The following is an 11,956-nucleotide window of genomic DNA, read 5'->3' as shown; positions in this document are numbered from 1 at the left end:
TAAAAAGGGCACTCTGGCTGAGAAAACCTGGACCTGACCTGGAGAGGCGGCAGCCGCAGAAATCTCCAGGAACAAGGTGTTCCCTAAGGATGCGATGGTTGACGGCATCAGGCTGACCAAGAGCAAAGAGGTCACCAGCTACTGACACACCAAAGGCCATGATAAGTTACCTGTGTTGGAGGCTGGCACACAGCCCTGGTAGCCTTCTCTAGCATAAGCTGAGCAGAAAGGCTACCGTCACTGAGCTGCAATCAGCAGGGAGGCCGACAACAGATTGGTCAGGGCTTCCATTTCCAGGTCAGCGAGCTAGTCAAGAACAGTGCCCTCACCAACTATGATCTGATAGGAGCATCAACCCTATTATGGCAACGTGACAGATGTCTTTGTCGTGCCGAAAGCTGTATGGTGGGGACCAGGAAGTACCTGTGTACCCTGTCCTTAATGGTGCAGACCCAATAAGTTGCAGGCTCTGTAGAAGATCCATCCCAAGTTCATCAACACCAAGTTGGGCTGTGGCCACTTCTAACATAGAGACGAATCAGTCATGGAATATGTACAAGAGACAGGACTGAAGGGGTTGAAGATATGGCTCGGTGGGTAAAGCATTTGCTGTACAAGTGTGAAGATTGAGCTTGAACACCTCCAGCCCATACTAAGCTTGATGAACTCAATAGCAAGTGTCTATAACACCAGTGTTTCTACAGAGAGATGGACACAGGAGACTCTGGAGGATCACGGCCAGCTAGCCTGTCATGCCCAGTGGCAAACAGCAGAGGCCCTGTGTCAAGCAGGTGAATCAATACCCGAGGTTGTTCTCTTCCTCCATGCACACCGTGAAAAAAAAACGCATGCACACATTCACATACACAAATGTTCAGGCGCACACATACAAGATGATTTTAAAAGAGGGAGGGAGGAAAGCAGGGAAGCAAATACTTAATGTCAGCATGTTACACAGGTGGTAGAAACTCAGTTTTCATTCCTCCCGGCAAGAGACATAAAAGAACACCCAACTTTATTCAGACATAATTAAACATGTCATATGACTCACCATAGAAAATATGCAACAGTGGTTCTAAACAATTTTCTCCTAACCTGACAAGATTCTAAAAATGTCTGTACAGTGTAGACAGTTTAAAATAGGTTGGTTCCCACTGAGGCTAAAACCATGTGTGGCGAAGTGTTCCCAGGGCAGGGAGAATGCAAAGCTATCTAAGGGAGCATGGGCAAGAGTCACTAAATAAAGTCCACAGGGAGCGGGTGGGGGGGGCAGGGGTGGGGGGGAATCCCTGGAAAGCCGAGCTTACATACAGCTGCAGCAGTCTCGGCAGACACATTTCAAACACTGATCAGTGGTGGGGCTGGAGAGACGATTCAGAACTTGATGCTATTGCAGAGAACTCAGGTTCAAATCCCAGCACCCACACAGAGACTCCCACTAGTGTTTTGGTTCCAGGAGATCTAATGCCTTCTTCCGTCTCCTACTGGTACTGCACACATGTGGTCCACATAAATGCATGCGGGCAAACCACTCACACAAATAACACATACAATTGTATTTTTTATAAAAGTTGACCAGTCAGGGGAAGCGAAGATAAGGAAGAGGAAGAGGATGATGATTAGGATGAGGAGGAGGAGGAGGAGGAGCTGCCACAGCAGCGAGGGTGAGGAAGAGGAGCCAGCCACACACTCAAAAAAAGATTCCGGACCCTAACAGTGAGGAGCCAGCTCCCGTGCTGTCCTCCCCACCTCCCTCCCACAGACCTCTCCACCTTCATGTCATTCCCCTCTCCAGAGAAGCTGCTGTTTCTGGGTCATCAACTAAATGACAACACCTTTTGCGATCCTCAGAACTCTGGAAGAGGTCCATATGCCACAGAATGGAATTAACCACCCTGGTGTCACCGCCCTGGCCCAGGCATTTGCCATCAACCCCTGGTGTGGGTCATCCACCTAAATGATGACACCTTCATTGAGAAGGGTGGGGTGGCCATGGCTGAGACCCTGAAGACTCTGGGACAAGTGGAGGTGATCCATTTTGGATGATATCTGGCGCACTCTAAGGGTGCCATTGCCATCGCAGATGCTGTCGGGGGGGGGGGGGCGCCCAAGCTGAAGGAGTTGAACCTGTCATTCGGTGAAATCAAGAGAAATGCTGCCATAGTTGTTGCTGACGCTGTGGCTGACAAGGCACAAGGTCTCGGTGCTGATATTCCAGCAGACTGATCCCTCTGACCCTGAGAAGGCTGTTTCAGCCTTCCTGAAGGTGGCATCTGTGTTCAGGAGCTAAGCCTCAGAAAGACAGCAGTGCTGGCTGGGTACCATCAGTGCCCTCCTGAAGAAGGCAGGAGCTCTTCCTCTTTCAATTCTAACACCTTCCTTATCCACATCGGTCTGCTCAAGGGTGAAGACAAGATCAAGGCCATTCCCAGCCTGCATGGCCCCCCGATGGTATTGATCCATGTGGTGAAGCAGGACTACTTCCCCAAGGCCCTTGCACCCCTGTTGTTGGCATTGGTGACAAAGCCCAACGGTTCACTGGAAACCTGCTCCTTTGCCTGCCACAATCTTCTGCAGACACTGTACAAAATCTAGATTTAAAGCTAGCTTCTTGTCCCTCACGCTGCCTCAGTGACTTGGGGACTGGATAGACTGGGCACAGCCAGCATCTCCGTCGGATAGGATTTTGACCAGAGGCAGGGGAGGGTCTTGTCTCCCATGTCATATTGGTCCACTGATACTGTGTTGATTTGATATATGTGGGCATGTACTTCCTGTCTGGATTGCAGATCTTCATCTCCCTGCTGGACCAACCCAGGTTCACTGTAGGGTACTGATGCCCAGGGGAAGTGTGGAAAGCTGTCCAGCACCTCCTGAAGTTGTTCACAGCCCTCTTTCTCCTAGGGCCTTGCCATTGAGGTCCAGCTTCTACAGCTCAGCCTTGTCAGCCACAGCCTCAGCAACTAGGCCGATTTCACAGATGACAGATTCATCTCCTTCAGCTTGGGCAGGCCCCCCACGGACAGCATCTGTGATGACAACGGCACCCTTAGAGTGATCCAGATAGTATCCAAAATGGATCACCTCCACTTGTCCCAGAGTCTTCAGGGTCTCAGCCATGGCCACCCCACCCTTCTCAATGAAGGTGTCATCATTTAGGTGGATGACTCACACCAGGGGGTTGATGGCAAATGCCTGGGCCAGGGTGGTGACACCGGGGTGGTTAATTCCATTCTGTGGCATATGGACCTCTTCCAGAGTCCAGAGGATCCCAAAAGCTTCTGCCAGAGCAGTGGCTCCATCGTTCTCCATGAGATTTTGGTCAGCCACAAATGCCCTCAGGGCCAGTGACTTGCCTTGGGCACTGGACTTGTGGTGACACTCAGTCAGAGCTGCTGCCAGAATCTTGCCACCACCAATGGCTGTGCCACAGTTGTTAAGCTTGAGTTCCTGCAGGGTGAAGCAGGCTGGACTCTTGAGGAGGGCTGCAAAGCCTCGAATCAGGTCCAAATGCATTCTCACTGAGGTTGAGTTCTACCAGCTGTGCTCCTGCAGTGCTGAGTCCCTGCCCTAGTGAGATCAGCACTTGTGGGATCTCAGGCCCACCAGCTGAACATGTCACTCTTGTGGCATCACTTCAGCTCGGACTTCTCTAAGGCCTTGGCGATGTCTCTGGCCACTTCCATGCCCACCGTGTTGCCCACCAATCACAGAGCTTCGAGGCTGTCAAACTCTTCAATCTCCTTAATCACATCTTTAGCATCTTCTGCATTATTTAGTTTAAGACCCTTGCCCTTAAAATACAGCTGTCCTCTGGCTACCTGGGTTTTGGCCAGGGTCTCTGCNAGTTTGGCAATGTCTTCAGAGGCCATGGCTACAACGGTGGGCTACCCTGGAGGTCTGTAAACTCAAACTAGCCACGCTGCCATGTTGGGGGGACGGAACACGCGTCTGTCACTGCTTGAGAGCTGGCATGAGGGCCAGGCCTGTCACCAAGCCTCTGTATGGTGTCCCCAGTGATCAGTCTGTTCTCCTAGGTTGTACACACCACCTGCTCCATGGTCCCCAGCGATTATATTTTGAAGCACCTGTTAAGAAGACATGTGTAAAAGATTTCAGACAGAAATGTTTTTAGTTTTAAAAAAACAAACAAATAAACAAGGGGCTGTGCCTTGGGCAGACTATCAGCATGTCTACTCCTCTAAAGACTCCACAGTCTGAAGGCATCCCAGGAGGTCTGCTACAGCCAGGGCGACAGGCCTCATAGGAGACCTGCAGCAACTAAGGGACACAGGAGGCAGGCTTCAGACAGAGAGAGCCAGGCCAGTTAACACCAGAGATAACCAGCTGGCGAGAGGCAAGCACAAGACCATAAACAACAGAAGCCAATATATTCTGACACCATCAGAACCCAGTTCTACCAACCACAGCAAGTTCTGGATATACCAACACACCTAAAACCAGGATGCTGACCTAAAATCCTTCCATGAAGATAATAGAGTCCTTTAAGGTGTATATAAACAACTAACTGAAAGAAATACAGGAAAATGTAGGTAAACAGGTAGAAGCCCTTAAAGAGGAAACACACACAAAAATCCCTTAAAGAAATACAGGAAAACACAATCAAATACAGGAAACACAATCAAACAGGTGAAGGAATTGAACAAAGCAGTCCAAGACCAAAAAATGGAAGTAGAAACAATAAAGAAAGCACAAATGGAGGCAACCCTGGAAGTGGGAAACCTAGGAAAGAGGTCAAGAACTAAAGATGCAAGCATCAAGAACATAATACAAGAGATAAAAGAAAGAATAGCATGCATAGAAGATAACTTAGAAGATATTGACACAATGATCAAAGAAAATTCAAAACAGAAAAACAACTTCTAACCCAAAACATCCAGGAAATCCAGGACACAATAAAAAGACCAAATCTAAGAATAATAGGAATAGAAGAGAGTGAAGATTCCCAGTTCAAAGGCCCTGAAAATGTCTTCAACAAAATTATAGAAAAAAAACCTCCCCAACCTAAAGAAATGGCCATAAATGTACAAGAAGCCTATAGAACACCAAATAGATTGAACCAGAAAAGAAAATCTTCTCATTACATAATAATCAAGACACCAAATGCACAAAACAAAGAAAGAATATTAAAAGCTGCAAGGGAAAAAGGTGGAGTCACATATGAAGGCAGACTTGTCAAAATTACACCAGACTTCTCAACAGAGACCCTAAAAGCCAGAAGATCCTGGGAAGATGTCACACAGAACACAATGCCTAAGAGAACACAAATGCCAACCCAGGCAACTATACCCTGCCAAACTCTCAATCATCATAGATGGAGAAATCAAAATATGCCATAACAAAACAAAATTTAAACAATATTTAATTTACCAATTCAGAGGATTCTAGAAGGAAAACTTCAACACAAGGAGAATCTCTACACTAAAGGAAAAAAAGATATTAATCATCTCACAACAAAACCAAAAGGAGAGAATCACATACACATAATGCCACCTACAACAACAAACATAACAGGAACCAACAATCATCAGTCTTTAGTATCTGTCAATATCAACAGACTCAATTCCCCAATAAAAAGACACAAGCTAACAGACTGGATATGCAAGCAGGATCCAGCATTTTGCTGCATACAAGAAACACATCTCAATGACAAAGACAGACACTACCTCAGAGTTGAAAGCTTGAAAAAAGTCTTTCAAGCAAACAGTCCCAAGAAACAAGCTGAAGTTGCCATCCTAATATCTAATAAAATAGACTTTCAACCAAAAGTTACTAAGCATGATGAGGAAGAATACCTCATATTCATCAAAGGGAAAACCCACCAAGAGAAAGTCTCAATTCTGAACATCTATGCCCCAACGCAAGAGCATCCACTTCCATAAAAGAATCTTTACTAAAGTTCAGAAAACACATTGAACCCCACACAATAATAGTGGGAGACTTTAACACCCACTCTCACCAAGGGACAAGTCATTGAAACAAAAAATAAACAGAGACACTAAACAGAAACTAATAGAGGCTATAAACCAAATGGATTTAACAGATATATACAGAGAGAGAGAACATTTCACCCTAAAACAACAGAATATACCTTCTCGCACTTCATGGTACCTTTTACAAAATTGACCATATGATTGATCACAAAACAGGCCTCAACTGAAACAAGAATATTGAAATAATCCCATGCATCCTATCAGATTACCATAGACTGAGGCTAGATTTCAACAACAAAAACAACAGAAACCTCAGATACCCATGAAAACTGAACAACTCTCTACTCAATGATAATTTAGTCAGGGAAAAAGAAGAAATTAAAGACTTTTTAGAATTCAACAAAAATGAAGGCACAACATACCCAAATTTATGGGACAAAATGAAAACAGGGCTAAGAGGAAAATCCATAGTACTTCATGCCTTCATAAGGAAATTGGAGAGATCTTACACTAACAACTTTAACAGCATACCTGAAAGCCCTACAAGAAAAAGAAGCAAATGCACCCATGAGGAGTAGACTGTAGGAAATAATCAAACTCAGCATGGAAACCAACCAAATAGAAACAAAGAGAACTATACAAAGAATCAACAAAGGAAAAGGCTGGTTCTTTGAGAAAATCAGCAAGATAGATAAACCCCAGCCAGACTCACTAGAGGGCACAGGGACAGCGTCCAAGTTAACAAAACAGAAATTAATAGGGAGACAGAACAACAGAAACTGAGAAAATTCAAAATATCATCAGATCCTACTACAAAAAGCCTATACTCAACAAAACTGGAAAATCAAGATGAAATGGATGATTTTCTAGACAAATATCATGCATCAAAGTTAAATCAAGAGCAAGTAAATAATCTTAACAGGCCATATCTCCAAAGGAAATTGAGGAAGTCACTAAAAACCTCCTGACCAAAAGAAGCTCAGGGCCAGATGGACTTAGTGCAGAATTCTACCAGGCCTTCAAAGAATAGCTAATACCAACACTCCTCAAACTATTCCATAAAATGGAAACAGAAGGAACACTACATAATTCATTCTATGATGCCACAATTACTCTGACACCTAAACCACACAGAGATCCAACAAAGAAAAAGAACTTCAGACCAATTTCACTTATGAATACCAATACAAAATGCTCAATAAAATTCTAGCAAACCAAATCCAAGAACACATCAAAATGATCATTCATTATGGTCAAGGAGGCTTCAGTCCAGGGATGCAAAGTGATTCAATATATGAAAATTCATTAATGTAATGTAATCCACTATATGAACAAACTCAAAGAAAAAAATTATATGAGCATCACATTAGATGCTGGAAAAGCTTTGTCAAAATACAACAGTCCTTCACATTAAAACTGTTGGAGAAATCAGGAATTCAAGGCCCATAGCTAAACATAATAAAAACAATATACTGCAAACCAACAGCCAATATCAAATTAAATGGAGAGAGACTTGAAGCAATCCCACTAAAAATCAGGGACAAGACAAGGATGCCCACTCTCCCCATATCTATTCAATATAATACTCGAAGTTCTAACCAGAGCAATAGGGCAACAAAAGGAGATTAAGGGGATACAAATTGGCAAAGAAGTAGTCAGGGTATTTGCAGATTGACATGATAGTATACATAAGTGACCCCAAAATTCTACCAGAGAACTTCTATAGCTGATAAACAACTTCAGCAAAGTGGCTGGATATAAAATTAACTCAAACAAATCAGTAGCCTTCTTTATACAAATGATAAATGGGCTAAGAAAGAAATTAAGGAACTGATACTCTTCAAAATAGTCACAAATAATATAAAATATCTTAGGGTAACTCTAACCAAACAAGTGAAAGATCTGTATGACAAGAACTTCAAGTCTCTGAAGAAAGAAATCAAAGAAGACTCCAGAAGATGGAAAGATCTCCCATGCTCATGGATTGGCAGGATTAACATAGTAAAAATGACCATCTTACCAAAAGCAATCTACAGATTCAATGCAATCCCCATCAGAATTCCAACACAATTCTTCAAAGACCAGAAAGAGCAATTCTCAAATTCATTTGGAATAACAAAAAACCCAGGATATCGAAAACAAGTCTTAGTAATAAAAGAACTTCTGGGGGAATCACCATCCTTGACCTCAAGCTGTACTACAGAGCAATAGTGATAAAAACTGCATGGTATTGGTACAGTGACAGGAAGGTAGATCGATGGAATAGAATTGAAGACCCAGAAATAAAACCACACACTGTGGACATTTGATCTTTGACAAATAAGTCAAAAATATTCAATGGACAAAAGAAAGCATCTTCAATAGATGGTGCTGGCCTAACTGGCAGTCGGTATGTAGAAAAATGAAAATAGATCCACACTTGTCACTTTGTACAAAGCTCAAGCAAGTCCAAGTGGATCAAGGACCTTGACATAAAACCAAATACACTGAATCTAATAGAAGACAAAGTGGGAAAGAGCCTCAAACTCCTGGGCAGTGGGGGGGCCAAGATTTCCTAAATAGAACTCCAATGGCTCAGGCTCTAAGATCAAGAATTGATGCATGGGACCTCATGAAACTGAAAAGCTTCTGTAAGGCAAAGGACATAGTCAATAGGACAAATCAGCAACCTACAGATTGGAAGAAAATCTTCACAAACAACATATCCAATAGTGGGCTAATATTCAAAATATATAAAGAACTCAAGAAGGTAACCTCCAAAAACCAAACAACCCAATCAAAAAATGAAGTATAGAAGTAAACTGAGAATTCATAACAGAGAAACATTGAATGGCTGAGAAACACTTAAAGAAATGTTCAAAGTGATCAGGGAAATACAAATCAAACCAACCCTGAGATGCCACCTTACACCAATCAGAATGGCTAAGATCAAAAACTCAGGTGACAACACATGCTGGGGAGAATTCAGAGAAAGAGGAACAATTGGCCCTTGCTGGTAGGATTGTGTCCTGTTACAATCACTCTGGAAATCAATCTGGAGGTTCTTCAGAAAATTGGAAATAGATCTACCTGAAGACCCAGCTATACCACTCCTGAGCATATACCCAAAGGATACCCTACCATGACACAAGGGCACATGCTCCACTATGTTCATAGCAGCCTTATTTGTGACAGCCAGAAGCTGGAAACAACCCAGATGTCCCACAACAAAAGAATGGATACAGAAAATGTGGTTCATTTACACAACGAGGACATCATGAGTTTTGTAGGCAAATGAATGGAACTAGAAAATATTATCCTGAGTGAGGTAACTCAGACCCAAAAGGACATGTATGTACGGAATGTATTCACTAATAAGTGGATATTAGCTCAAAAAAAGCACAGAATATTCAGGACACAATCCACCGAACTCAAAAAGGTTATCAATCCATAGGGCCCAAGTGAGGATGCTTTAACTCTACTAGGGAGGGAAAAGAAACCAGAGGGCAGAGGGGAGGGAGGTTAACTGGGTGAGAAAGGGAGGGGCAGGGGAAAAGGGGGACTTGATCGGGTATTGGGGGTGGGGACCAGGAGTGAAGCCCAAGGGCCAGCAGAAAGAATGGAAATATACAACCTCGGGAGGTGGGAGGTGGGGGAACCCTCTAAAATGTAGAAAATGTAGCAGAGACCGGAAGTGAGAGAACCTCAAAACTCAAAGGGAAAGACCTTAGATGAAATGCCCAACGGTGGGGAGGAGGAACTTGTAGACTCTAGAGGGATTGGGGTTGCTATCCCACAGTCAAAAACTCTGACCCAGAATTGTTCCAGTCTAAAAGAATGACAGGGACAAAAATTTCAAAAAATACTGATAGAAAGGAGGTCCAGCGACTGGTCCAAATTGGGACCCATCTCAAGGTGAGGCTCCAAGGCCTGACACTATTACTGATGCCGTGATGTACTGACAGTCAGGAAACTAGCATGGCTGCCCTCCAAGACGCCCAACAAGCAGTTGACTGAGACAGATGAGATACTTACACAGAATGGACAGAAGCTGGGGAGTCCTGTGATTGAATTAGGGGGAAGCAGGAAGAAGCTGAGGAGGAGGGCGACCCTGTGGGAAGACCAGCAGTCTCCACAAACCTGGAGCCCCTGAGATCTCTCAGACACTGACCTACCAACCAGGCAATATACACGGAGGACTGCCGATCTGGACTCGGAGAAGACACAACTAATCATTGGGAGACTTGAGGCCACAGGAAATGGGGAGGCCAAGCAGGGTGGAGGGTGGAGTGGGGATATCCTCTTGGAGAGGAGGGGTTGGGGGGGGAAGGAATGGGATGAGGAACTTCCAGAGGGCAGAACAGGAAGGAGATAACTGGACTGTAAAGAAAAGATTAAAGATAATTTAAAAAACAAAAACACAGGTCTGGTGAGATGTCTCAGCGGGAACTGGCTGTGGTCTTCAAGAAGTCCCGAGTTCAATTTCCATCAACTACATGGTGGCTCATGACTATCTATAATGGTATCTGATGCTCTTTTCTGCCATGCAGGTGTACATGCAAATAGAACACTCATTACATCAATAAATAATTCTTTAAACACACACACACACAGACAGAAATTCGCACATTCCACTGAGAAGGTAAATCAAGTGTGGTATATTTACCTAGTAGGGTATATTTCAGCAATTAAAACAGAGGGACTGCATGCCACACAACAACCATGCATGGAAAACAGGCTAAGCATGGTCCTCAGTGATACAGCACTTACCTTACCTAGGCGGCCCTGACTTCTAGGCCCAATACGAGAAAGAAAAGAAAAAGAAAAAAAGAATCGAGTCACTAAGCATAAGGTTAAACGGAGGAAAGATGCAGAAAATGACAGATTATGATACAATTCTTTATAGCCCTCTGAAACACACACACACACACAAACCCAATGTATCATTTGCATGTGTGACCCAGTGTTGACTGGGGAGCTTGATGAAAATGTAGGGGCTTGAAATTTGGTTTGGCTGGTAGAATGATTGCCTACCTACCATGCCCGAGGCCTGTGGTGGCCTGTGAATGAAAATGGCCCCCACAAGCTCGTAGGGAGTGGCACTGTTAGGAGATGTGGCCTTGTCCGATGAAGTGTGATCTGGGGGGAGTGGGCACTGAGGTTTCAGATTCTTAAGCCAGGCCTAGTCTATCTCTGTCTGTCTGTCTCTCTCTCTCTCTCTCTTACCACACCCCCCACTGGGGTACACTGTGTCTCTGTATATTCAATTGTTAATTCTATACTGACAGAGCCTCATGTTTTATAAATAGTTGTTTCTTCTTCACTTGCCTAAGGCAATTCTAGAATTGTATCTGGTTGGCTTTAACAAAGAGCTGGCAGCCAGTAGCTGGACAGGAAGTGGAAAGCAGAACTTCTGGGAGGAGAGAGGGACTATGGGAGAAGACCGAAGAGGTGGGAATTCAGTCAACATACATGGAGGTGAATGGAGGGACAAGAGCAGGGCAGAGAGGCCAAACTGGCCATACGGTGGGACATAGTGCCAGGATTAGTCAGGTTAGAGTAGCTGGGAGACTGCCCAGCAAAAGGCCTATGCTTTAAAATATTAAGAAAGCCTCTGTGTCATTATTTTTATCACTGGCAGGTCTGACAAAGTCCCACTATATAGCTCTCTGCCCACTGCCTGCAGATCCAGATGTAGAACTCTCAGCTACCTCCCCAGCACTGTGTCTGCCTGCCTGCCACCACGCTTCCCACCATGGCAGCAATGAGCTAAACCACACAAGGCCAAGCCCAGCTAAATGCTTTCTTTTGTAAGAGTTGCAGTGGTCACAGTGTCTGTTCACAGCAATAGAGCTTTGACTAAGACAAGGCTGTAGGGGTTACACCTGGGACCCCAGTACAGGGGAGGTAGAGGCAGGAGAATCAGTCTCTGCTACACAGTGAGTTCCTGGCCAACTTAGGGATGGAAGACTTCATGTCAAGCAGGCAGAGGGTGTGTGTGTGTGTGTGTGTGTGTGTGTGTG

The 11,956-nt window shown here is 44.3% G+C and overlaps 1 pseudogene; it reads right to left on the bottom strand.

Annotated features, from left to right (window-relative positions):
• Window positions 1-2,101: 2,101 nt before the first annotated feature.
• Window positions 2,102-11,956, bottom strand: part of LOC110338462 — a 14,719-nt pseudogene continuing 4,864 nt past the window's right edge.

The sequence above is a fragment of the Mus pahari genome, chromosome 21, assembly GCF_900095145.1.
Source record: "Mus pahari chromosome 21, PAHARI_EIJ_v1.1, whole genome shotgun sequence".
Classification (NCBI taxonomy): Eukaryota; Metazoa; Chordata; class Mammalia; order Rodentia; family Muridae; genus Mus; species Mus pahari.
This window is presented reverse-complemented; position numbering and strand designations above follow the sequence as displayed.